Here is a 26,645-nt window from a genome sequence, read left to right on the forward strand (position 1 = left end):
TAATTGGTTTCTGCAGCTCCTTTTTGTTAACTACTGAGTTCCAAGACAGTGTGTCCAGCAATCCGTTATTTTGAGTTTTGGTAAGTTCACAAACACTAGATGCACATTTCACAAATGATTTCATTTTAATAAGACTAATTAAGGGAGGCACTATAAACATCATCAATTAATTAATAACTTTCCAGAGCCTTGAGATACTTGCGAGCTTATGCAGAACTTGCAAACGTTACCTGCCCCCTCACGGCAGCCATCTTAGGAGCATCCAAGTGTCCATGTTTATAAATAAAGGCATTTTTAGAAAATTTTATACTGAATACAGACCATCTGCTACAAATATGATATTCCTTTTCTGGGTATGACACTGGTCTTGAGAACATATTGGAAGAAAAAAGACAGGTAGTAAAGCAGGAAGGTACAGAGAAAGAATTTTAAAGTTTGAAGCCGAGGCATACAGGTGTCAATGATAAAGTAATTAAACCTAAATAGCTCTCATGTTCCCTAATTATTCAATGCCAATATCTTACCATCCAATGTGCGGTAATTATCGCAAAGTATAAAACAACTGATATTTCTCACAAAATATTAAATCTATTATTTAAACTCTAATTATGTAATTTTACTAGATGCAGTTTTAACTAAATAAACTGAAATGTTATTCATAAGCAACTTCATTCTTGGAAAGATTTTTTTTTCTGCAACAGCAATTGAAGTGTTATGAAAACATTGTTGAGATTTAAATGAGGCACTGAATGTGTTTTGTGTACAGCACAGAAATATCTTACCAAATGAGCTTACTTTAATTGTTGTACATGCTGTTTCGCCAGCACCCTCTCCTAAACAGAAAGAAAAATAATTAAAGTCTACTTAACATTCTGAGATGTGTATTCTCCCACAATCTGAGCAAGCCAGAATGCGCTAATTTGTGAAATACAAGACATGTCGGTACAGCTGCTAATAAACACTTTGAAAATAAGAACACATTATGCCTGGAGTTTTTCGTAGCTACTTCTACAAAGAGTTCAGAAGTAGGTAAATAGTTTCATAATCATTTGTTTTATTTTATTACTTTTCCCAATCCTTGCACATAATTTTATAAACAGACATATGTGTGTTAAATAATCTTTGCCAGCATCATGCATAAGATTTACTTAATGATGTACTGTAACAGTCATAGCAAACATAATAGGAAAGGACTATTTATTTCTATTCCCAGGAAGACAATTGTATTGAGTTCAGTGTTTTGAAGCCAAAGAGAGCAAAGAAATGTTGAATATACTTGTGCCAATAGATGCCTTTATATACTTTTGTTGGAAATGAAAGTAGGCAGATTGCCATTAGACTATTTGGTTGACCTTCCTGAAATTCTCATTTTGATGGGACACATGTTGCATTTGGTTATTCACTTTAAGGGGTCATTATGAGAAGAGATTGTCTCAAACAAGTGTGGCAGTTGTTGTGCATAGAGGCAAACGCTTTCTTTGATATGAATGCTGTCGTCTCATCAGAAGTATGACAAACTAACAGCAAAGATTCGTTAGACATTGTTTATTTGCTGAAATGTACTTCTTGAAGTGCTAAAATAGTTCCTTGAAGTCTGTTTTGTGGTTGCACCCTGATGCAATCATTGACAGAATGATTGGATCAATCATTGCATTTAATGTTGTGTTGTTTAAGCATTCAACTGAGGTGAAATTTAATGTAGAGATAAATAGGAAGTGAATATTAGTAAGTCTCAGTTGTGTTGTATTGGAACTGAGTGAAAATTAACATAAAGAAATATGAAACTGGCTCTCTTTCACCTTCAGGTTCCTGAAATTCATGTCATTGTTAGAGTTGTGAAAAAAGTTGTGTATTTCTTCTGTCACAATAAGCTGTTAAAAGAATACAATGTTTGGTTTTGCATCAGAAAATGTTGTTATATTGTACAAGATTGTTGTCTCTGTACAGCTCATTTAACCATTGTTGCTGGTAAGAGTATTATATAATTTAAAACATATGGATATGATGAACATGAACAAATAGGAAATATAATGTGTTTTATAGGATTAAGGGAATTGAATAGTAAAACTGTAATTTGAGCTCAAATATCTATAAAATTCTTGAATTTCATTCTGATACAGCGAGAATATAATGACATGCTCTGTAGTTCAGAAAATATGATTTTTTTTACTTTTACAGAATAATTTCATATCATATTGGGGATTTATTTTTTCATTCCGCTAAAAATATAATTTAAATACATCTATAAGATCTTTTGTTCTAAAGCTTTCCTTCCAGGCCGAGCAGTTCAACTTTCTGATGTTGTCCCTCTCTCATGACTTTATTCATTGCTATTGGGGATCAGCCTTGGGGACTTTCTGTGCACGGCCTCCAGCACTTCAATGTTTTTACTGTGTCTAAGCAACCTAATTAATGTTGTACTTAAGGTGTAATCTGACCGGCACATTGCACACGCTGATCTGACTTCCTCAGACTTTTATTACGTTTTTTACTGTTTGTAGCCAAGGAGACACTCCCAGGCTTTCACCTGTGTTGGATTTAAGTCAGATGTTAGGATCTGTGCAAAAACAGCCTGTTGACATGTCTACTTCTGATTTGCCTGTTTCCTTGTTTGGAAATGACAGTCTTCAGCTCGGCATCTGTACACAACTGAGATAAGCAAGTCACTGGCGTGAATGACACCAGGCATTGTACCATCTAATCACCAGTCTAATTATATCATTCAATGAAATGCTTTTGTGTCTTTAATTCACTCTTCTTAAATAGTCTATTTGTAGTTGATTTAATCCCTTTGCCTTTGTACTGCAGTCCTGCATTTAATACATCTTCTTGATAGAGTGATGACAAGACTTTGGATGTTATGTTAGCGCTGAATTCTTTTCAAATTACCAAATAGACTAAAGGGGGAAAGGACTGAAGGAAAAAGATGCTTTGAATTTTAAATTTGCACTTTCATTAAATCCTGGGGCTTACAGTTTTTCAACAAACCTCCTCCATAGCAACAAGGGAAAAAGTCTGTTGATTACAATTAAATATTAATAAAGTTAGATACATCCCATTATGCTGACTGAAAAGGAATATCTTCCTGGGAACCAAATTATTCCTTGGGGAGCTGAAAACCAGAGCCTGGTCCCCATTGTAAATAGTATCTTTATCAAATCTAAAGAAACCTATTTCCAATTCAAACTGAAAGGAAATGCATAATTTAGCTTAAATGGAAAAATAAAATGCTGGTGAGAACCAAATAGTTAATGCAGTTGGATACTGTAGTCATTTGAGATGGGAGGATTTGAAATTGCTTGTCTCATTGAGTAGACATTATTTACATTCCTAGGATCCTCACTGATTTTTCCTTAGTTTTATTTTAAACTTTTAGTAATTTTGGTTTGGAATTGGGAACTGGGAACTGTAAGCTAAAGATGACTTTAGGACTGGGGGGGGGGGGGGGCTGGGGGGGGGGGGGGGGGGTAACAGTTTCTGTTAAAGGAAAACAAACCAAACAAGATTTTGATTATTAGTGAGGTCAGTACTGGAAGTTGATTTCAAGGTAGGTTCCTGTTCAAAGTTCTGCAGATATTTCATCACCAGTGTTGAGCAATATGCTTAAACACATGACAGAAGTTGGTTATTAATGAGGTCATGACTTGGGAATTGGTTCCAGCAAGTCTGGAAATGACCTTATGCACCAGCAGATGGCAGATCTTAAATGTTAAGTGGGATCTCGTGGAGAAGTCATTCAGCCTGTCATGGAGTGGTCATTGACTCTGGGACTGTATTTTCTGTTTTCATGAATCTGAGATTTAATGCCACAGCATGAAGATTTGAAAGCTCTCTGCTTAACTTACCATGAGCAGCTCTTGGAAGCTTAGATAATAGAAAACTAAGTTATAAGAATTGCTGTCCTTATCTGAGTGAACTGTAAAGGAGACCCTGATCAATATCTTCGTAAAATTAATCATCTATTCCTGTGGAACAATGCATCATGAAAGCCACTGAAGTAAACAGGCCAGTTTTGTTATTTTATTTATCCCTTGTGTTTGTTCGTCTGTCTGTCTTTTGTGCATGTGACTGAAAACAAGGGTTTGAGTTTAAAGCGTAGACATTAATTAGATTACTTTGCTGTTTAATTTTGCTTTACTAATGTTATTATATGGTTAACAAATTGCTAAGTCTTTTATTTAAGCTACAAACCTGTGTTGAGAATTGATTATTCACAGAATCTGAGATTGATTATTCAAATGTCTGATTCAGAATCGTTGGGGTTGATATTGAGAGTCTTGAAGGTTTCAATTTTACAGTGTTGCAAACAGAGATTGAAAGATTGATTTGGTTCAGCTGTCAGTCTCCATGTTGTAACAACATTTTCTATTAATGAGTTTTCCATTAAGTAAAAAGCAACATGCTGAGAAGGAGTGCTACACAGATGTCACACAGCCCAACAGGCTGACAAGACATCAAAATATCTCATTTAGTCCACATAGATCCAAATAAACATTTACATATTATTCATCAATTAATAGGAAAGCTGCAAAGTGGACGTTGCAAAGGCCTTACTTAATGTATCATGCTGTCTGCTGACTTGGAGCCTGATTCCACCATGCTACTTGCCGTGATTGAAGATTTTCTGGCAGGTCAGTTGATGCACTCAGCATATTGGTGAGATTCTCATTTGAAATTTCTAGAATTGAATTTGTCTACGACATTGCCCTCTGGCAAAACAAAAACCTGGCCTGTCTGCAGCCCATTCATGTCTGGATGATTGACAACATGCTGATCCCAACTCTATTCTTGCCGCACAATCATTTGATAGTATTCATTCATACTAACTGTTGGTCTCTGTCTTCCTTCTTGGATTACTGAGGCTAGGCAGACAGCAGCGTCCTTGGGGATCTGGAAGCAGAAAATTAGAAGGGGTAAATTGATATGGGGAAACGGGGTAGAAATGGGAAGCCCAGACTTCCATGATTATATCAGCAATTTGCTCATCCTGGCAAGTTGCAAGATGAGAGTGAACTGGGAATTCCAAAGGAGCAAAAGACTAAACATGATCTAATCTTCAATCTTATCAGCAATGTCAGATGTTGCAGACCCCCTTGCATCTAGCACCGTGCTGCGAAGTACCATCTCTGCTGAGGAGGTACAGATCTCCTTCTCCCTTCTATGGTGGGATAATTTGTCCTTAAGCAAGGTTCAGTGATTGTGTAGAAATATATTTGGATAATGTTTATATCATAACTGAATAGGTGGAAGCATTTGTTGGCTGTGAAGCTGGATGTAAGCATGGCCACGTTGGTAGATGCGTGAGAGTGAGGTCAACTATCTGCATCCTAGGTATGAATCCTGAGTGGCAGAGACACTGACCTTCTGAGTGAAAGTTGTGTGAAACATTGAGCAGTTGGTGGGGTAAATGGATGTCATGTAAAGATATGTTCATTGACCTTATCTCACAGATGGGAAATTCAGGTTTCCTGTGGCATTGCTGCTAGGTCTCCAGATTTACAATCTAGGTGTTAACCCTTTTGGCCATCTGTTTCCACACCTTCTGAGTCTAGTTTCGGACACCCATCACAGAAACACGCTATCATTTAACCCATGTGCATCATTGATATCTCCAGCACCGCATTCATCATCCTGGCACCCCAGTGCTCCTTGTTTTCAATTCCCAGCATCATCATTTAGTGCAGCTTCCCTTTAAAGGTGATAACTGTCTTTAAGAAGGACAGGTTGATTGCTTCATATGTTATTACCGTTAACACAGAGTATAGAAGCAGCCAGCAATGCACTGAGGAAGTCAGCAGTGAGGAAGTTGTTCAGCCCAAACTACAATATTAGAAATGTGATGGGAAGAGCAAAATTTAGAATTTAGATGTATGTAGAATTTTGCTGCCAGAAAGTAAGCAATTTGCTTAAACAGGTTTATGCTTCATTAAAGCATTCCCCTCCTTCCCCCCCCCCCCCCCCCCCGCCCCCCCCCCAGGTCATCTTGCACCATTAATGTATACCTTCATTCCTGGCTAAATTCCCCAATGAGTTCCACATACCACTTTCGAAATAGCCATCTCTGTCAGGTCACCTCCTCCCCTGTTCAGTCCTTCCTGGTGGTTGAGACTTAATTACAAATCCAACACCAGTATGTTAATCATAATAATGGAGTTAAATACATATTATACATTAGTCTTTTAAATTTAATCTTTAACAAAGAGTTAGTAGCCGGCATCCTATTTCCACCACATATGGAGTCTGCCAAGAATAGGTTCTAGAGTGTGTTGGTTACTGGATGCTTCTCTCTGAATATTAAGTCATGCCTGTACACATTCAGATTCAAACCCTTTAGGCAAGTCAATACTTGTTTTGTACATTGAAGTAAAAATCTGCAATTGGGAAGCAACAAACTAAAATTCTCACATAAATTTATAATGGTGAGGACCTTCAAATATAAATTTAATCACAGCTTTAATAGGGTGTAATTTACATCAGATGATCTAAATCATATAGTTGATATAAATTTATTGATTTGTCCTATATATACAGTTTCTTTCATTGTGAAGAAATTTGAAGTTTATGTCTAATTGATTCGACAATTACAGCAAATATAGAACTGTAGCTGGAGATGCTTTGATTCTTCAACATGAAATGGGCACAGTTTCTGCCTGGACCCTGAACATTTGAATATATACCTTTATTAAACTGAGTAGATCTTGGGGCTCAATGGTAATAACATTGGACCAGTAATTCAAAGCCTTAGACTAATGTTCTGGGGACATGGGTTTGAATCGCACCATAGCAGATGGTGAAATTTGGATTCAATAAAATTGGGAATAAAGAGTTGGCCTAATGGCAGCCATGTAACAACAATTGATTGTTGTAAAAACCCATTTGGTTCACTAGAGAAAGAGATCTGCTGTCTTTTCCTGGCTTGACCTACATGTGACTTCAGACCCATTGCAATGTGGTTAGCTCTAGTGTTTTGAAATCAAGAAGTATTTATGACATATGCTTTAGAGTTTGTCATGACCTTGATTGAAAACTAATTTAGTAACATTTTCATTCTACAAAGGACAATGATCTGTAGTTAAGAAGGAAACAGTTTTATTAATATCAGTAAAACTGTTTCTTTGTTAACTCTCAAGAAACTCTCCTCAGCCATCTAGACCTAGTTCAAGCCATCCTCCTTCAACACCTCACTGATATCATCCTGCACCACTCCCTCTGATCTATCCTTAGCTCCTCCCTTGCCTCATGTCTTATCTACATGAGGCCTGTTGGTAAAATTGACTGAAGACATGACATTAGTTTTCACATGTAGGGTAGTGATACCTAATTCTACCCTCAACACTAAATTCAACTACTCCATTGTGCTAAGTTGCTCACTCAGTATTCAATTTTGGATAAGCAGAAATTTCCTTCAATTAAATATGAGGAAGATTGAAGCCATTGTCTTCAGTCCCAGTTCCAAACTACCTTCCATACATAAAAACCTAATCTCTGTCCTTGACAACAGATTGAGATTAAGCCTGTTTGTTTGCAATCTTAGTGTCACATTTGATCTTGGATGAGTTTCTGACTTCATATTCATATCATCACTAATGCCATCTCCTGCAGTTTTTGATTTCCACTTTTCCTGGTCTGCTGGTGGACTTTGAATATCAATAATGCAAGTCAACAGATTATACTTAGTGGTCTTTACCAAGGCAATCTACACTACAAAGAATACTGCAAAAATCTTATCCAAACACTGACCAACACAGCTGATGAGCCTGCTCCATCCCAATGTCCAGCTATTGATGAAACAATCCCTTCCCAAACTAGCTAACTGCGCTGACGCATATTTTCTTTATACCATGTGAACTCACCTAGTATCCGGCATGGGAAGACTTCATGATCCCTGCTGAGATGGAATAATTTAAAGTTCGAAATATCTATTGCAGAATCATTTTTGAAAATCCTCATAAAAAGATTATTTACTTCATTTAACTTCCTTCAGCTCTGTGGTGTATTATACCAATAAACATTTTAACACAGTGCATAAACCCTTATAACAATGACAATTGGATTTCATTAATCCATTTCAAAGCATATATAAGAAGCATATGTTGTGTGTTATTTCACATTTTGGTTGACAGCCAGATAATAATAGATAATAGGCGGCTGTGAAATCATTATGCGGTAATGATCCAGTATCAGTCGTGCTTAAGCTTATGTCAACAGAGTGAAATAGTAAGCAATACTTTTTAAAATTCCAGACATTTTCCAAAGATTTAAAGGGCAGAACTTTTAAATGCCTTGACAGAATGCCAGCTCCTTTTTTTTTACTGTTTTTGACAGTTTCTCTTGATACTTTTGGCTGATTCTGTTAACACCTGGGCACTACTCCAACTCCCTTAAAAATGATATATGCCATTTTTAGGTGTGGGACTTCCAATTTTTGCTATATCTGCCAGTTTCTGTCATGGCAAAAAAAATCCAGGCCAATTTCTGTTTAGGCAATTTGATGCTGTACTTCTACATAAGGAGCTTGTGAAGTGTTTTGAGGCCTTTAATAATGTTAAAGAAGCTGGATAAATATGATGCTGTTTCTTTGCAAACTCCTGCTGAAGCCTTCAAAAAATATTATCATCCTCCGGAAGTATGAGTTTCTAAATGTTTTTCAAGGGTGATTATAATTTTTTTTTGTTTATGCAGCGATATGCAATGTCATCTACAAAAATGATAGAGTGGTGTTGTATATATTTTTGAGATACTGTACGAAATACACCAAAGTCCAGCCACAGAGATCAGTAGGTAATATTTTCCTTAGTTTCAAATTGACTGCTAATTTAGTACCAAGGCGACTTACCCTCTGTTATTTCTTCTGTCTTCAAGGCAAGGCTCAGGAATCCAGTTTATTGGTTTAAGGGGGTTTGAACCAATCTAGTCTCCATTGTGACATATTTACTATGGTGCTATCCATAGAAAATTGTATCTGCCATCGCGATTACAAACACAATAACAGCTATGTATAATATATATGCATTCAGTAGAAAACTAGGTTACAAATTTTGACTATTTAGATATGTGTATTGATTGCATCATGGTAATGGGGTTCTTTGCAAACAGTGAGTTAGTGACTTTAGTCAATTTGGTACGTTTCTGCAGAATGTCGATATTTTGGATAGCTATAAATGATCCCTAAATTGGAATTTATTTGTTTAATGCTTCAAAGACAAAGTAATTAATTTGATGTTTTACAAGAAACAATATAGTTGAGGTCATGAACTGGAATAAGAGAACTGGCTGCATATAATTAATTAATGCCAATTATGTAGGATATTTAAATTATTAAATATAACATTCATAAGTAAACTATATTGTTCATCGTATTTATATTTGTACAAATCATTTGATTCTGTCACAGTGACTTTAATGCTCATTTTATATTATTAAGGTAGGTAGTTTTATAGGGGGAATGCCATGATCCCCTTCCAAAGCAGAATGCTCACAAGTCAGAGATCAGATTGCAGACTGTTGAAATTGTTTCACATAAAGCAAAAAAGGCTACGAAAGAGCTAACAGAGGTATTCAAAATTTACAGATTTTGATTGACTAAGTAGCTAGAAACTAGTTTGGCTGGCAACTGGGTTACTCAGTATAGCTCAGAAATTTAAATCAACCATACAAGATTTATTGATGAAACATGTAGAAATTTCTTCGCACGAAGGGCTGTGAAGATCCGGAAGAAACGACCTGAAGGTTTGGTGGAATCAGGTTCTATTGAAACTTTTAAAAGGTAATTGAAAAAATAATTGTTATGGATTAATTGGCATGTTTCTAGGGAAAAAGCTAGGTCCCAGGACCAAATTCAACAGCTTTTACAAAGGCGCATTGTGGTGAATGGCCTCATTTGTGCAGTAAGATTCAGTGAAGTGAATTGATTTGGTGACCAGCATTCTCAATGAACATAAATTCCCAGTGGAAATGCTTAGTTACAAAGCATTCCTTATTAAAATTCCTGATGTTGATTCCAATAAAACTGGTTGGTTTGTGCATATGCGGTATAGGTGCTATTCCATTTCAAACTCATTTTAATAGCGTTTATTTAATTTGTCACGTTAAGTTCGCGTACAGACAGTAATGCAGTTAGGAGAATTTTTCTTGCATGCAATAATTATGAAGAAGAGGGCAAAGTTAGTAACAGTCTCCTTTTCATTAAAATAGGACAAATTCAATTCTAACATATTTACTATTTAGGAAGTGTTTGAATAACTCAAATCCTTGGTATAATAAGATTGCTATGCGATTTTCTATCAAAATTGTCTAGACAAAATCTATTATATGGAGTAACTTTTAAGCTTTTTCACAGCAGTCACTCACAACATGTTTAGATTATTCCTGCAATTAACATTTATGATTTTGGAAATGGGCCATCTGTTTCCAATCATGGCCCTAATGATGAACAGATTAGGATTGTTCCATATACGACAGAGCAGGAGTAGGCCATATGTCACCTCCAGCCTGCTTCACTATTCAATGAGATCGTGGTTGATTTTCTAGGTCAAATCAATTTTTCAGTTTGATTCCCCAGATCCCTTGTTCCCTTAGTATCACTGTTTTTGTTTTGCCTTGAACACTGGGAAAGCCCAGTCCTTCAAGGAGAATTTCAGGTTTCAAAACTCGCTGAATGAAGGATCACAATCCTATGTGGGGAGCCCCCTTATCTTGAGACTATCCCTCCTTGTCCTCGAGCGTCCAGCCGCAGGGCACAGCCTGTCTCTTGTTTAACCTTTTATAAAGCCAAAACCCACCGTGGGTCATATTTCAAATTAGAAATTGTACAGCAATAAGATGGGTTCAGTTGTGAATTAAATATTAGTGTCCATTCGCCACCCATTTCCATCACTTGCGTGACTCTGAGTAAATTCATTTGCCATTTGTTTATTGTAATAAAACATGTTTATGTGAATTAAAACTGGTGTTTTCTATAACTGAAGCTTGAACATTATGGCATGTAGATGTCAGATTTTAACCAAATTCTTTATTAGAGGTGTGCCATGAATAAATAAACAGAAATGATCAGTTACAATATTTCTGAAAAACACCAGATTTATAGTTAATTACATTGATTGGACTCCACATCTAAATAAGTTGTACTTTTTACTTTTACAAATGTATTTGATGTTATTGTAGAACATGCCATTCATATAATAATGGCTTGGTTGCTACATTTCAGAAATATTGGAGACTGCCAGAAGGCCCAGGTTTGAATTGCATCATTGATTAATGATCTCACTTGGTCTACTCCTGTAATGTTAGTTTGCAAAGTTCAAAATGACCGTTGGGATAAGGAAACAAACCATAACCCTTGTGGCCACTCGAGTGATCCTCCTGGCAACTTGACAAAGGGCTTTGGTATTGATATTATCCATGGAGATGGCTACACACTGAACTGACTGCGTTTCTCTCCACTGTAGAGTGAACACAGACTGAAGGCTGCAGGGAAATAAAAGCAATGAAGAGAAGTAAAGATAAAAATCATTTGATTTTAATCAATCTATTAACTCAACCAAAATTTGAGTTGCTTAGGAATATGAATGCCACATATCAATGATTACTTAATCAGGGAACTTCCAAAAATAGCAAACAATTCTTTTTCTTTCATTAATACTATTAAGTTAAGTTCTATTTCTATCATTTCATGCACCAACTTATTTCCATTTTTCTGTATTAGTAAGGCTTCATAAAGCAAATTTATATATTATATTATGAGTATAGACACAACCTGCTCAATTTCTCCTGATAAGAAGTTACTTCCCTAAATAGGATCTTTCTAGAGAACCTTCTCTGGATTGTCTTCAATGCCAATATATCTTTTCTTAGATAAGGGGACCAAATTTGTTCACATTATTCCAGGTGTGGTCTAGTACCATGTATTACTTTAGCAAGATTTTCCTATTTTTATACTCCATTCATTTTGAAGTAGTTAGCTCAATTCGCTGGATGGCTGTTTTGTGATGCAGAGTGATGCCAACAGCATGGGTTCAATTCCAATTCCTGCAATGGTTGAGATTATTATGAAGGATGCTTTTTACAAACTCTCCCCTTACCTGAGGTGTGCTGACCACCAGTTGGCTCTCTCCAATGAGAGAGCAGCTCTGTGGTCTGGTAAGACTACTTCAGCAACTTTACCTTACCTTTAAAGACCTATTTGCCTTCCCTATTACCTGCTGAACTTGTAAGCTGGCTTTCTGTGATTTATTTAAGAGGACTCTCAAATCCGGTGTGCTATAGCTTTCTGCAGTCTTTCTCCACTTAAATAATATTCAGTTTCTCTATTCTTTCTACAAACTTTGCATTTTCCCACATTGTATTCCGTCTGCCAAGTTTCTACCCACTCTTGTGAACTGTCTATATTCTTTTGCAGATTCTTTGTCATTCTCACCATTTGCCTTCCCTCCTCTTTTTATGCTATTTACAAACTTGACTGTAATACATTCATCATAGAATCCCTACATTGTGAAAGCAGGCGAGTCAGCCCATCAAATCCACACCAACCCTCTAAAGAGCATCCCACCAGACCCAAATTCCCCAACCCTATCCCTGTAACCCTTCATTTCCCAACCTAGCCTGCACATACATGGACACTATGTGCAATTTAGCATGCATCTTTCGATCGTGGGAGGAAACTAGATGATCCAGAGGAAACCCATGCGGGCACAGGGAGAATGTGTAAACTCCACACGGACAGTTGTCCGAGAGTGGAATTGAAACTGGCTGCCTAGCACTCTGATGCAGCAGTGCTAACCACTGAGTCACATGCCAGTGGCTTTCTTCATCCAATTTATTAATATTTATTGGAAATAATTGTGGCTCCAGCACTGATCCCATGGTACTCCAATAGTTACAGATTTCTATCCTGAGAATGCTCCCTTTATCCCAGCACCCTGTCATCTGTTCATTAGGAAATCCTCTATTCATGCTAAAATACTACCTCTGATGTCATGGACTCTTAGTAAAATGCTTGATGTGTAGTACCTTATCAAATGCCTTCTGGAAATTCACTGCTCCCCCTTTATCTATCTTTCTCCTTACCTCCTCAAAGAATTCTAATAAATTTTGTCAGGCGTAACTTTCTTTTCATGAAGCCATTTCAAATCTGGTTGATCTTATGAACTTCTAAATGCAGTGCTATTATATTCTTTAAAATATACACTAAAATTTTCCCGATAACAGATGTTACGCTAATTAAACTATGGTTACCTGATTTTTAATGTCCTTCCCTTTTTGAATGAAGCTGTGACAATGGTCTGGAATTATCCAGAATATATAAGCATTCTTGAAAATTACAATCTGTCCTACGATGAATCCCATCAGCTCCAGAGGAGTGTTGGGGAACCTGGAGGTTTGGATGTTGCTGGGAAGGCCAGGGTAGGGGGTGGTTGAGGGAGAGGGGTTTGTTGTGCTTGGATGTGGCAGAAATTCTGTCGGATCTCTGTGTGGGGTTGGGAGGAATCGAGGGCCAGGTCAAGGGATGGAGTTGAGATTGGATTAAGGATAGGAGTGGTTCGGTGGCCATGGGGACTGGGGAGTTTTGGGGTCAGGTTAGAGGTCAGATGGGATATCCATGGGAGACAGGGCTTTCAGAGGGGATAGTCTTTTGGATTATTTTAATAATTACTCAGAGTTGCATCAGGTCATCAATTCCTCCAAACTTTGTGAGATAACTATTAAGCAAAGTAGCCCTCCAAAATCTCTGTAGCTCAGAATTAGGGATTTTTTCCAATGATTTCAGATGCTGGGTAATTACCCATTTAATGTTTCAACTTCCCGGGCCATTCCTGTGGAGTCGGATGTATTTGGACTTGTATTTAGTCCTGACGCTTATTTGTCATTTGTGCTTCAGCAGCGACAATCTCATATTCAGAAGATCTGGGTCCTTATTATTCTATCAATTCAGAAGGTTGGTCAAGACTCCATTGTACATGTGCATTTTGACATTAATAAACTTTTTAAAATATTATGGGATGGGGGTGACATTGACTAGGCCAACATTTGCCAATATTTCTAATTGTCCTTGAGAAGGTGGTCATGAGTCACTCTTTTGAACCACTACAGTCCTATCTGGTAAGGAAAAAAGCTCCAGAATTTTGACCCAGCAGCATTGAAGGAATGGTCATGGTTCAAATTCAGGATTGTGCAATACAGGAGAGCTTGCAGGTAGTGGTGTTTGCATGCATCTGCTGCCTTTGTCCTTTGAGGTGATGGAGTTGGCAAGTTGTTATCAAGGTGTTGTCAAGCAGACATGGTGAATTGTTGTGTGTTCATAGATGGTACACACTGCTGCTACTGTGTGCCAATGGTAATGGGAGTGAATGTTGACGATGGTGGATGTAGTGCCAATCCAGCAGACTGCTTTGTCATGTTTGGAGCCAAGCTTCTTGAGTGTTGTTGCAGCATTCATCTAGGAAAGTGGAGAGCATTCTACCACACTTCTAACTTGTGCCTTGTCAATGATGGACAAAGTTGCGGGAAGCATGAGATGAATTATTACCTGCAGAGTTCCTCTGATCAGCGTTCGAAACCACACCCAGTTCAGTTTTTGGTTAATGTTAACCCCCAGGATGTTGATGGTGGGAAATTTAATAACGATGATGATTGTTGAATACCAGGGAGATAGTTTGAGTCTCTTGTTGAAGACTACTAAATAACCTGAGGATTGCAAATGGAACTGAATGCTGTGGAATCATCAGAAAACATCCCAACGTCTGACCTTAGATGGGAGGGAAGGTCATGATGATGTTTGGCTGATAGCTGAAGATGTTTGGCTTAGGGCCTGAGAAACACTTGCATCAGTTTCATTGATGATCATAAACTAAAATCATCGTCTTTTCTGCTCTATGTGATTCCAGTCAGTGGAGAGTTTTCACTCTGATTCCCAGTGCTCCGATCATAATAAAAAATCTTCTATCAATATGCAACTTTCATATTTTGATTTTAATGCCTGAGATTTTCATGGACTAAAAATGTCCTGAGAAAGGGCAGAACTGATCTAAAAGGCTGCTGCGATCACCTGACAGGCTCAGGCAATTCACATGTAATATATGGCATCAGCTGCCTTGGACTTATCATTTTAATCAAGAGACATTGAAACTCAGTAAGGTGTGGATAGACACCTCTTGTTTCACACACTTGCATGATAGCTTAACTTATTGCAGATGAAAGCTCACATATTGAGTGTTCACTTTGAGCAGCTACCAAGTGGAACTAGCTAAACTTGAAATATAAGTAATTTGCTTTGAGCAGCAAAGCAGAGAGGAAATAACATGCACTGATAGTAACGAGGATACTGGGAGCTCTTCCCAATTTCTCTCTCAATTGTAGAAAACCGCACTGGTGAAAAGCAACTTGGAAAAGTCACCACTGAATGAGATTGCAAGATTTGCAAACATCACCACTCCTTAAGAAGTAGGATAACAGGGACTATGCAGTTGGAATCAGGTAATTTCATTCTCATAACCAAGGCACTCTTAGCATTTGTAACTGCATTTGCCTTTATCTACCTGTCTGTACTCGACAGTTGTCCTACTCTGTTTTTAAGTTCTTTACTTGCATTTGTGCGTGTTTCAATTCAGGTTTAATTTTTTTTTGGAACATAGTAAGTAATAAACCTCCAGAAACAGTAGGAATTGTCTCATTGTTTTTGATCTGGTTAACTGAGTTTAATAGAAATGTGATAGCCAGGTTCTAAAAAAAGATTATTTTGTCTGAGTGAGAGGGGCTCAGAGGAGGGGAGCCGTTTCTCAGCTGGTCATAACAGTATTAACTTCAATTTTGCTAGGGCTCCCTAATACTACGCCGTGACCAAGTGCATCCATTTGTCCACCTGAATCTATTTTCAAAAAGATATGAAGCGAACCCACACAAAACATTTGAGGCTATCTAAATGTATAAATTCAGTTGCTCCATCTGTTGTGGGAGCTTAGTTGTAAATTCTGTGCTGAACAGGGTAAGTGTATGAAGTGCTTGTTAGTACAACATTCCCCAGGAGATGAAAGGCGCAATCGATCACCAGGTACCTTTGTAAGACATTTTGTTTTGCTGTCTTTATTGATTACTGTGGAACAAGAAGGAGAAGGAACATTCCTTCAGACTCCACAAAAATCTACTGTTCCATTGTTGACCTATTCCCCTTTTCCTTTCCCTCAGTAGGCACTCTGCAACTTGCCCCTTCTTCACTACAGTCCACTCCCATCAAACCTAGTCACAGACCATGCCCTGACTGACTTTCCACTACAAGAAAGCAGCAAGATCCTGTTTAGCAGCCATACTGAACCAGAATGAAGCTCAAATTTAATTATTGTGTTGGGCTGCTTCTGCAGGCATTCCATCAACATGGAGAAAGAAATAACTTGCCTTTCTTTACATTACACCTTTCATTGCCGTAGAATGCCTCAAAACATATATCACCCAATTAAGTTAAAAATCATACAACGCCAGGTTATAGTCCAACAGGTTTAATTGGAAGCGCTAGCTTTTGAAGGTTGCTCCTTCATAGAAGCAGCACTCCTAAAGCTAGTGCTTCCAATTAAACCTGTTGGACTATAACTCAGTGTTGTGTGATTTTTAACTTTGTACAGTCAAACATCGGCATCTCCAAATCATCACCTAATTATGTACTTTCAGTATAGTCACTAATATAATGGAAGAAACTAGCAGTTAATTTGTATGCTGCAAACTCCCCAAGCAGCAATGTGATCGTGATAAGATAATCAGTTTTTAATTGATGTTAAATGAGGCATACATATTAGGCAGAACACTAGGGGAAACCTTCTTGCTTTTCTTTGACAAAAATGCCCATGGGATCTTTTATACCCACGGAGTAAGGCAAATAGTGTTGCGCTTTAGCATCTTATCTGAAACACTGGCATCTTCAACAGTGCAGTATTGCTCTGGAGTGTTACCTTAGGTTAGGTGTTAAAGTTTATGAACTCACAACCTTCAAATTCAGGATCAAGATTGTCAACAACCGAATCAGAGCCAACACCCATTACTCACGACTTCTTAACTCTCCAGTGGAAAATCTTAACCCAGTGTAGAAATAATGTCTACTTCAGTAAAACATCTTTTAGTGAAGGAAATCTGCCAACCATACCCGGTCTGGCCTACATTTGACTCCAGGCCCACAGCAATATAGTTGAGCTGTCAGCAGTGATTTAGGCAATTAGAGATGGAAATAAATGTTGGCCTAGCCAGTAACAATCGCCTCTTGTGAATGAGTAAAAACAAATATTTATTGCCTCAAACTTGAATGTTTTTCAGATTGACTGTTTATCACTGGATGGGTTTTGAGTAGAACTGAACATTGCACATCACTTCTAAATCCATTCATGGGATATGGGAAGGAAAACATTTATTACCCATCCTTAACTGGACTTCAGAAGATGCCGGTGAACCATTTCCTTGAACTGCCTCATTCACTTGTTTCATGCACACTCACACACACAAATATTCGATAAAAATGAAGGAAAAAGATGGTTTCAGCTCATAATGCCCTCAGTCTCTTTCATAACAGGCCTATAATATCTAATGTAATATTATAGGTAAATGTAATCCTTTAGAGCTGAAATGAAAGTCTTGCAAAGCAAAGGATTCTCAGGGAGTAGCGGGTTTCTTGTAGTTTAATTTTCAGGAGCTTGGTTCTCAGATGAAGTTGAAACAGATTGCGGGAGTCCTTCACTCTATTTAGGGTGGCTCATTTTCAAGGTCAATTTAATAGTGTCTTTCTGTCCAAATTTTAAAAATATTGAAAAAGGGGAATAGTTAGCAATATCCTTTTTAGCTATGATTGCGAGGCAAGGATGGCTAGGATGCATAAAGTGTTCCTGCTGCACCACTGCCCATTCACCTTTGTACTACCAACAAAATGTTTGGTTAGGAAGTGCTGCCAAGGCAACCAGAGGTTGTAATTGAGTCTAGAGGCCATGAGAAGAGGAAGATGCCATTTGAGTCTGCAAGACAAGCTTACATTGTCACAACAAATTAACAATAAGAGGTCTACCGACGGGACCCTGCCCTGCATCACATTAAAGGTCAATAGTTAAGCTCTCAACAGGTGCCTCTGGAGCAACAGCAGTTCATAAATAGTTTGTTTCCCTAAATCAAGCTTTTTTGTTAATTTGTATAAAAATATTCTGTCAATGAAATAAAGGATCCCTGTTTTCTAACCTCAACACAGTTTTTGTGCTTGATAGAGCTCAAGTGAGTGTGAGGTGGCAGCGAGAAAGCAGATGGAGGGCACATGGTCATTAATCTTCTTCCTGCACTGCTGGGCATTACACTGGACTATCCTGGAATCCCCACAGTACGGAAGCAAGCAATTGAAACCACACTAACCTTCTGAACAGCATCCCGCCCGGTCTCAGCAATCCCCCCCCCCCCCTCCCCCCCCAATCCTATCCGTGTAACTCTGCATTTATCATGGCTAATCCACCAGTCTGTGCATCCCTGGATACTATGGGCAATTTAGCATGGTCAGTCCACCTAACTTGTACATCTTTGGACTGTGTGAGGAAACCAGAACACCTGGAGGAAACCCACACAGATGTGGGGAGTGTATGCAAACTCCACCCAGACATTCATCTGGTGGTGGAATTGAACCCAGGTCCCTGACGCTGTGAGGGACTAACCATTGAAACAACGTGCCATTGGAACAACAATGACTCAACTTTGGACCATGTTGACAAGGGTTGATGCCGAGATCTGTTAGGGCTGTCCTGTGGAATGAAGATGGCCCACCACCCCATCCACAAGAATGGAGTCTCCAAAACCCTTTCAGCAAAACTTACCCCTTTTGGCCATCTCTGGGCCGATTCTTCCCACACTGCAACTATGAAACCACAACTATTTCTGGTTTCCGGTGTTTGACCGGTGCACAGCTCGGCTTTAAACTTGACTCTGGCAGCAGGAAACCTAAATGGTCTCAGCAGCAATGAGCACTTCTTCTGCTGGTGGGCACAGGATAGCATGAGATTGGTGTCATGGCACATAGATAATGAGATGAGCAGCATGAGCGTACACAAGAAAACCTGCTGAAGCACCCAGGGAGGAGCCCTCCAAAAAACTCCCCAAATTAACACTTAGCCCCATTCAGAGAAAAGAGTAGCCTACCCTTTCTGAAATCATTTGTTATGGCAATGCAGTAAATCAGCGTGTGCGCTTTTTCAATCCCTTAGTGCTTAAAATATGACATAGGAGTTTAATTCAAGAATGAATCAATAATGTTAATATCAGTGGCCAGAATAGCTCATTCATCCAGATAAAAAATTAGTTTCCTACTTCTTAAATGATTTCGGTGTTTTCACGTCCTTTAGTTCACACAGTAGACCTTTCCATTTCAGATTACTGTTTTTATCAAGATCTTTCTGATCTAAAACCAGAAGTTGTCTTTTATTGCCTTGAGTATCTGCCTTCATTTTCCTACTGTTGCCATTTAATTTGATATTATGCTCAGATCTGTTTTAAATCATTGACTACTTTTCGTGTGCCTCATCTCTAACCCAAAAAGCTGAACCACCTCCTATCTGTGCTCATCATGCGGTGTTCTAATAATACTGTGTGGTATTTCTCTGAAGACTTTCCCATATCCCTATGTCACCATTGTTTCACAGTGACCAGAACTGGAGGGAATGACCAAGTAACAGGCCATCAAACTCCTCCCACCATGAGCATGAATTTCTCTGACTTATTCCCTTAGATTTGTTTGCATGAGCAAAATTTTAACTCAATCAAAATCTATTCAATTGCACAGATTTAAAATTGCGGCAAGTGATAGGAAACAGAGGGTAATTGCTAATGGGCATTTTTGGGCCGGAGGAAGGTTTAAAGTGAAGTTTATCAGGGGTTGGTAATGGCACCCATGCTTAGTTCTGATTTTGTTGATAAATAATCTAGATCTTGCTGTACAGGGGGCAACTTCAAAATCTGGGGATGATATAAAACTTGGGAGCATTCTAAACAGGTAGATGATAGTGTAGAACCTCAAAGGGACATGAAGAGTTTGGTGGAGTGGTTGGATATGGGGCTGATGAAGTTCAGTGCAGAGAAGTACGTGTTGATAAACTTGGATACAAAGAACCTGGTGAGACCGTGTTAAACAATGGCAACTGTTTTAAAGACTGTGCAGATGAGCACGAGGTGCAGATGAGCACGATCCATTAAAAATGGCAGGACAGTTTGAGAGAGCAGTTAATAAAGCATACAATATTCAAGGCTTCATAAAGAGGGGCATTGAATACAACAGCATGGAGCTGAGGCTGAATTTATAGAGGACACTAGTCATACTTCAGCTGTAATAATCAGGACCATTCTGGGCACCACACTTCAGAAAGAATGACATTGGAGGGAGTGCAGAAGGAATTTATGACAACGGCTCCAATTGGAAAACTCCCTGAAGGGTAGAAGGCTAAGAGGAGATCTGTTAGAAATTTTCCAAATCTTGAAGAATCTGGCAGAGTAGATAGGAAGAAACTGTTCCCACTCTTAAAAGGATCACAAACCAGAGGGTACAAATATGCAAGGTTTTGCAAAAGAAACAAATGCGTAGTGAGAAAAATAAATCACACAGCGCATTGTTATGGTTTGAAATGTATTGCCTAGAAGTGTGGTACAGGTACGTTCAATTGAGGCATTCAAGAGGATATTAGATGATTATTTAAATAGAACCAAGATACAGGCTTACAACGAAAAAGGCAGGAAACTGGAACTAAGCCAAAATACTCAGGGATCCAGTGTGAACTCGATGGGCCAAGTGGCCGCCTTCTGCATGAGAACAGTTCTGTGAAGTAAATGCATTAATTAAAGAGAATAATAAAAATTGACACAAATAGTGGAAGCCTGCCGGAAAACCGCTGCCTACTAACATGCAGTGCTTATGTCTGCAAAACATGGGAGCAGTTATTCTTGACTTACTGAATAGTAAAGCACAGCGATGTGATACGATGAGGTAGTAAAAATGTGTTTTCTTATAAAATGCATGGATTTGGAGACAGATAGGAGAATCAGAACAGTGCAGCTAGGCAGCGGGGATGATGATTTTTCATCATCAGTGTAGATGATATGGCATTCTATCGCTAAATATTATCTGAATGTTTCATACTGGAAGAAGGCAGCTTTCGGAATGTGAAAGCGTGGTTCACAAGCTATTTGAAAAATCTAAAAAATGTCCATGCAAAATTATGCAAGTGTGAAAAGAAAAGGAGAATGCAGAAATGTTTTTGAGAACCAAAATTACTTGAAATAGTCAGCCACAAATTTAAAAATAGCAAACTATCAGCAGATAGCACCAACTGTATTTTCTCCCTTGTTCTCTCTTCGTGCCACATTTTTCTCTTTTATCTACAAAGACCTGCAGTTTTTGATGCAATAATTTTTAATAAACTTAAACTTATATTTTGGGTAAAAAAGGAGATAAGGAAAGTTGTGTTCTTCCAAAACAATGTTCTTTTTCAACTGAAATTGTGTTTTGTTTCTCAACATCTGTTTCTCTATCTATAAACCTTTATGTATTTTGTAGTAAGGAGTTTTAAATTTAATTATTTAAAATTCCTGCTGGGTCTTTCTTATTCTTTCATGAGATGTAATCATCACAGGCAGGGCCAGTATTTGTTCCTCATCCTTAATTGCTCTTGGGAAGATGGTGGTGAGCTGCCTCCTTGAACCACTTAAGTCCATTTGGTATAGAAATGTGAACAACGCCTTTTAGAAGAGAGCTCCAATATTTTGATACAGTGACACTGAAGGATCTATTTCCCCCAGGATATTGATATTGACGGATTCAGTGGTGGTAATACCATTGAATGTCAAGGGTGATGATTAGATTCTTTCTTGATGGAGATGGATATTGCTCACACTTGTGTGCTATGAATGGTACTGGCAACCTGTCAGCCTAAACTTGGATATTGTTCATATCATGCTGCATTAGAAAATGGACTGCTTCAGTCATACTTAAAAGTCATGTACTGTGCTGAACATTGGGCAATCATCAGTGAATGTCTCCACTTCTAATCTCATTTAGTGGTGAAGGTCATTGATCAAGTAGCTGAAGATGGTTATGCCTAGGACACTACCCTGAGGAACTTCAATGTCCTAGAGCTGAGGTGACTGACCTCCAACAATCATAACCATTTTCCTTCGTGCTAGTATGCTAATTGGAGAGTTTATCTCAATTCTCATTGACTCTAGTTTTGTCAGGGCTCCTGATACCATATTTAATCAAATATGGACTTGATATCAAGGGCAGTCATTCTCATGTCAGGTCTCAGTTTCAGTTCTTTTGTTTATTTTTATACAGTCATAGATGCATACAGCATGGAAACAGACCCTTCAGTCCAACAAGTCCAACTATATTCCCAAACTAAACTAGTCCCACCTGCCTGCATTTGGCACATATCCCTCCAAACCTTTCCTATTCGTGAACTTATCCAAACGCCTTTTAGATGTTGTAACTTTACCTGCATCCATCATTTTCTCTGACAGTTCATTCCACACATGAGCCACTCTCTGTGTAAACACGTTGGCCCACATGCCCTTTTTAAAATCTTTGTCCTCTCACCTTAAAAATATGCCCTTCCCCCCCCCCCCTCCCATTTTGAACTCTTCCATCCTACAAAAAAGACCCTTGTCATTCACCTTATCTATGTCCCTCATGATTCTATAAACCTCAAGAAGGTCATCCTGCAACCTCCCATGCTCCAGTGGAAAAAGTTCCAGCCTTTCCAGACAACATTTATAACTCAAACCTTCCATTCTTTCCTGAACCCTCTCCAGTTTAATAATATCCTTCCTATAACAGGTGACCAGAAATGGCCTTACTAACATTCTGTACAAGCTCAGCAAGACATCCTAACTCCTGCTTAAACTAAGGCTGTAGTAAGGTCAGGAGCTGAGTAGTCCCCACAGATCCCAAACTGGGCATCAGTGAAAATGTTATTGTTTAGCAGATGCTAAGACTGTGGATGATCACTTCGTCATTTTTTTGATAACCAAAAGGCGACTGTCGCCATGATAATTGGCTAGATTAGGTTTGACATGCTTTTTGTGTACAGGACATATCAAGGCAATTTTTCATGTGGCTCCATTGTTATTGAGGATAGAGATATTTGTTTAATTGTCCACTACCATTCATGACTGTGCAGGACTGCAGAGCTTAGATTTGATCTGTTGTTTGTGGAATCACTTAACTCTCTCTATCACTTGATGCTTTTGCTGTTTGGCATACAAATAGTCTTGTTTTGTAGCTTCACAAAGATGACATCCAATTTTTAATATATGTCTGATGTTGTTCTTAGCATGGTCTCCTGCACTCTTTATTAAATTGAGGTCAATTCCTGGTTTGATGGGTATTTTAGAGCATGAGCCCATGTCATTTCATGACATTGCCGATTGAGTTGGAGTACAATTCTGCAGCTATTGATGGCCCACAGTATCTCTGGATTCCTAACTTTGAGTTGCCAGATCCGTGCAATGCCTATCTCATTTAGCATGATGGTAGTGCCACACAACACAAGTATCTAAAATGTGAGGATGTGACTTTGTCTCCACAAGGACAATACAGTGGTCACTTTTACTGATACTGTCATGGACAGTTGCATCTGCAGCAGGCAGATTGATGAGGTCAAGTATCTTTTCTCTCTTGTCATTTCTTCATCACCTGCCACAGACCCAATCTAGCAGCTCTGTCCTTTAGAACCTGACCAGCTCCAGCAATAGTGTTGCTTCTGAGCCACGCTTGTTGATGGACATTGAGTTTCTCCATCCAGAGTACATTCTGTGCCTTGCCATCCTCCATTTACTGTTCAGTATGGAAATGTACTAATTCATCAGCTGAGGGGTGAGGGTCGGTGGTAGTACATGATAATCAGCAGGAGTTTAACCTGATGCCATGCGTCCTCATGCAGTCTGAAGTCAATATTGAGGGCTCCCATGGCAACTCCTTCCTGAATGTATACCACTGTGCCACTCCCGATGTTAAGTCATCAGTGAGACATAACCAGGAATGGTAAGAGTGTTGTCTGGGATATTGCCTGTAAAGTACAATTCCATGAGTACTATTATATCAGGCTCTTGCTTGGCTAGTCTATGAAACAGTTCTCCTAATTTTAGCACTAGCCTCCTGATGTTAGTAAAAAGCACTTTGATAGCGTTGGGTTTGCCCTTGTCATTTCCAGTGTGTAGGCTGATGTCAAGTTGTTTGTCTAGTTTTGTTCATTTTATTGAAGTTCCTTTGTGGTTTGATACCACTGAGTGGCTTACTGGGCCATTTTAGAGGGCATTGAAAAGTGGGTATGAAGTCACATGTAAGCCAGACTAGGTAAGGGCAGCTTCTCCCTCAAGAGCATCGGTAATCCAGACATATTTTTACAACAATTGTTTCATAGTCAGCATTAGAGTTTTTAAAATTCCAAACTTCTTTGAATTAAAATTCTGCCACCTGTTACGTTGGAATTTGAACTTTGGCCCTGAGAGCACAAACCTAGGTTTCTGGATTAAAAACCCATCGACAATATCGCTATACCATCACTTCCCCCAACTGCCATAATCTTTCCAAGTTTCCATGATATTTTGTACAACTACATTTCTTTTCTCCCTTTTCTTCTTATTCCTAGGCAGTTCCTTGGGACCAAGGATGACTTTTTTTCTGGTCCCTGAAGTAAATTCTCCAAAATTGGATCCATGCACCTTGCCACAGAGTTGAGACAGGTAGTAAATGACAAAGTGTTTGGGTGGGATGTTTGGGTTTTTGAATGCTGCTTCTACAGTTTGTACTTGGCACTCATCTGGGGCTCTCAGAACAGCCTTAAGAAGGGTCACTGGACCCAAAATCTTCATTGATACTGACAAACCTGATGAGTTTCTCCAGCAGTTTGGGTCTTTAGTTTGTTTCAGATCTCCAGCATCCACAGTTCTGTTTTATTTTATTGCTTTTGAAAGGTAAATTACCCCATGTCGCACCACATGTTCACAATGTCTATTTATGGTGATCCACACTGTAGAGGCTAACTCACACATTAGAGTTCTGATGTAAAATTATTGCAAAACACATAATTTGGAAACAAGCACCTGATTGTATCCTTTACTCCATTAAGTTCATTCATCAGCTATAAAATTAAATAGTAGACTTGCTGTATGAGCTGTGATCATGCTCAATAAAAGTTGTTAGAACAGAATTTTAAAATATATTTTAATAAATGCACAGAAAACAAAAAATATAAACATTTAGCTTAACACAATAGTTAGTGGTGTAACATATGCAGTAAATTTAATTAAAATTCAATCAACCTGGATTTGGACCAATCAATGTAACTGCAAAATGATTCAGCTGTGAATTATTTTTGGCATTTTATGCACTAATTTATGTTCATGAAGTTCTCTAACCTAACATAAACTATGACACCTTTTTGCAAGAACATTAGTATACTAGATAAAGGCCTACAATAAATACTGCCTCTACTAGGTCACTTAATGAATTGCAATTTTGACATTTCTTTTTACAAAGTAAAAGAGTTTAACTGAGAAATTGCTCCCTGAGCTGAGGAGGCTTCTTGGCATCTGCTTTCCTTTGGTTGCTGTGCGGGTTTATAGTGCTCCAAAATGGCACTTGTGTGCATGCACTCATGTGGAATCAATTGCATTGGATGCCATGTTAGTGAAGATAGAAGTATGCAAGGCATGTAGATCATAGCATCAATCAGTGTGCAATATTGATTTCAGATCACTCGTGCCCATTTGAGCTTAATGCCCTTCCTTAACTTTGCACAGCTAAGTACTTATTCAGTCGCAGAAGGAATGCCACAGAAAGGTTTTAACAACTCCTCACTGGGTTAGTTGCTGGTTTTTTTGGCTGTTGTTAATATCTTACAATTTTTCAAGCTGTAAAAATTTACAGGCTGTGGTATGGCAGATGCTTAAAGAGATTTTGGTCATTTCAGGACTTGTGCACAACAACAGTTGCTCAGTAATAGACATTTTTCTTGTAGTACAACGGAGGTCATGAGGAGCAAGACAAGCTGCTGAACAAGGGAAGAGATGGGAAAGGAGTGTTCTTAGCAGGAAACCATATCTGTCCGCAGTGGCTTAAAGATCAATTCCCCTTCCTGAACATCGATAATGAACAATGTGTGCGATGTCTGTGCTTCAGTAAGAATGTCAACACAGAAATCTACCTCCTGCTACATCTGCAACCTCAGAAGAAATGAAATTGATTGGTATAAAATTGATCACTGTTGTGTACTTCACTGAGGAAAGATTCACATTGTGAACTTATTGTGAGAATCCATCATTGAATTAACTTTATTTATACTTCCCCAATAGAGAACGCAGCACAGAAGACTCTACAGGATAGCACTTAGAAACAGCAATTTAAACATTAAAACGTGAAACACTGCTTGTACACAGTTTCCTACAGTACAATATGACTAAACCAACATCAAAATACCTGAAAGTTAACAGGTTGGGCTGCATTCTCATTGTTACTATAATCATAACTAAAACACATAAGGCCAGCACTACCAGAATAATTTAGGCACTTATCTTGAAAAGGAATAATGAAAAAAAAAACTTTTTTCTTCTTCCTTGTTGTATTTATTCAACTAACCAATCTTGCTTCTTTGTCCTTT

General features: G+C 38.4%; 2 long non-coding RNA genes across 2 annotated transcripts in view; one reads left to right on the top strand and one right to left on the bottom strand.

Moving 5' to 3' along the window:
- Positions 1 to 277: 277 nt before the first annotated feature.
- On the bottom strand, positions 278 to 26,638 carry LOC148145298 (uncharacterized). The gene is made up of 4 exons (XR_015761453.1): positions 26,624 to 26,638; positions 4,828 to 4,890; positions 783 to 833; positions 278 to 366 (listed from the first exon to the last, which is right to left on the bottom strand). It is a non-coding gene; the product is annotated as an uncharacterized LOC148145298 (long non-coding RNA).
- The window catches only part of LOC148145299 (uncharacterized), a 209,060-nt gene continuing 207,048 nt past the window's right edge, over positions 24,634 to 26,645 (top strand). Inside the window, exon 1 of the long non-coding RNA XR_015761454.1 lies at positions 24,634 to 24,729. This is a non-coding gene — a long non-coding RNA (uncharacterized LOC148145299). The remainder of the gene's footprint in view (positions 24,730 to 26,645) is intronic.

The sequence above is a fragment of the Chiloscyllium plagiosum genome, unplaced genomic scaffold (genome assembly GCF_037043375.1).
Source record: "Chiloscyllium plagiosum isolate Xiang-an unplaced genomic scaffold, Cpla_swu_hap1 HiC_scaffold_25, whole genome shotgun sequence".
Classification (NCBI taxonomy): Eukaryota; Metazoa; Chordata; class Chondrichthyes; order Orectolobiformes; family Hemiscylliidae; genus Chiloscyllium; species Chiloscyllium plagiosum.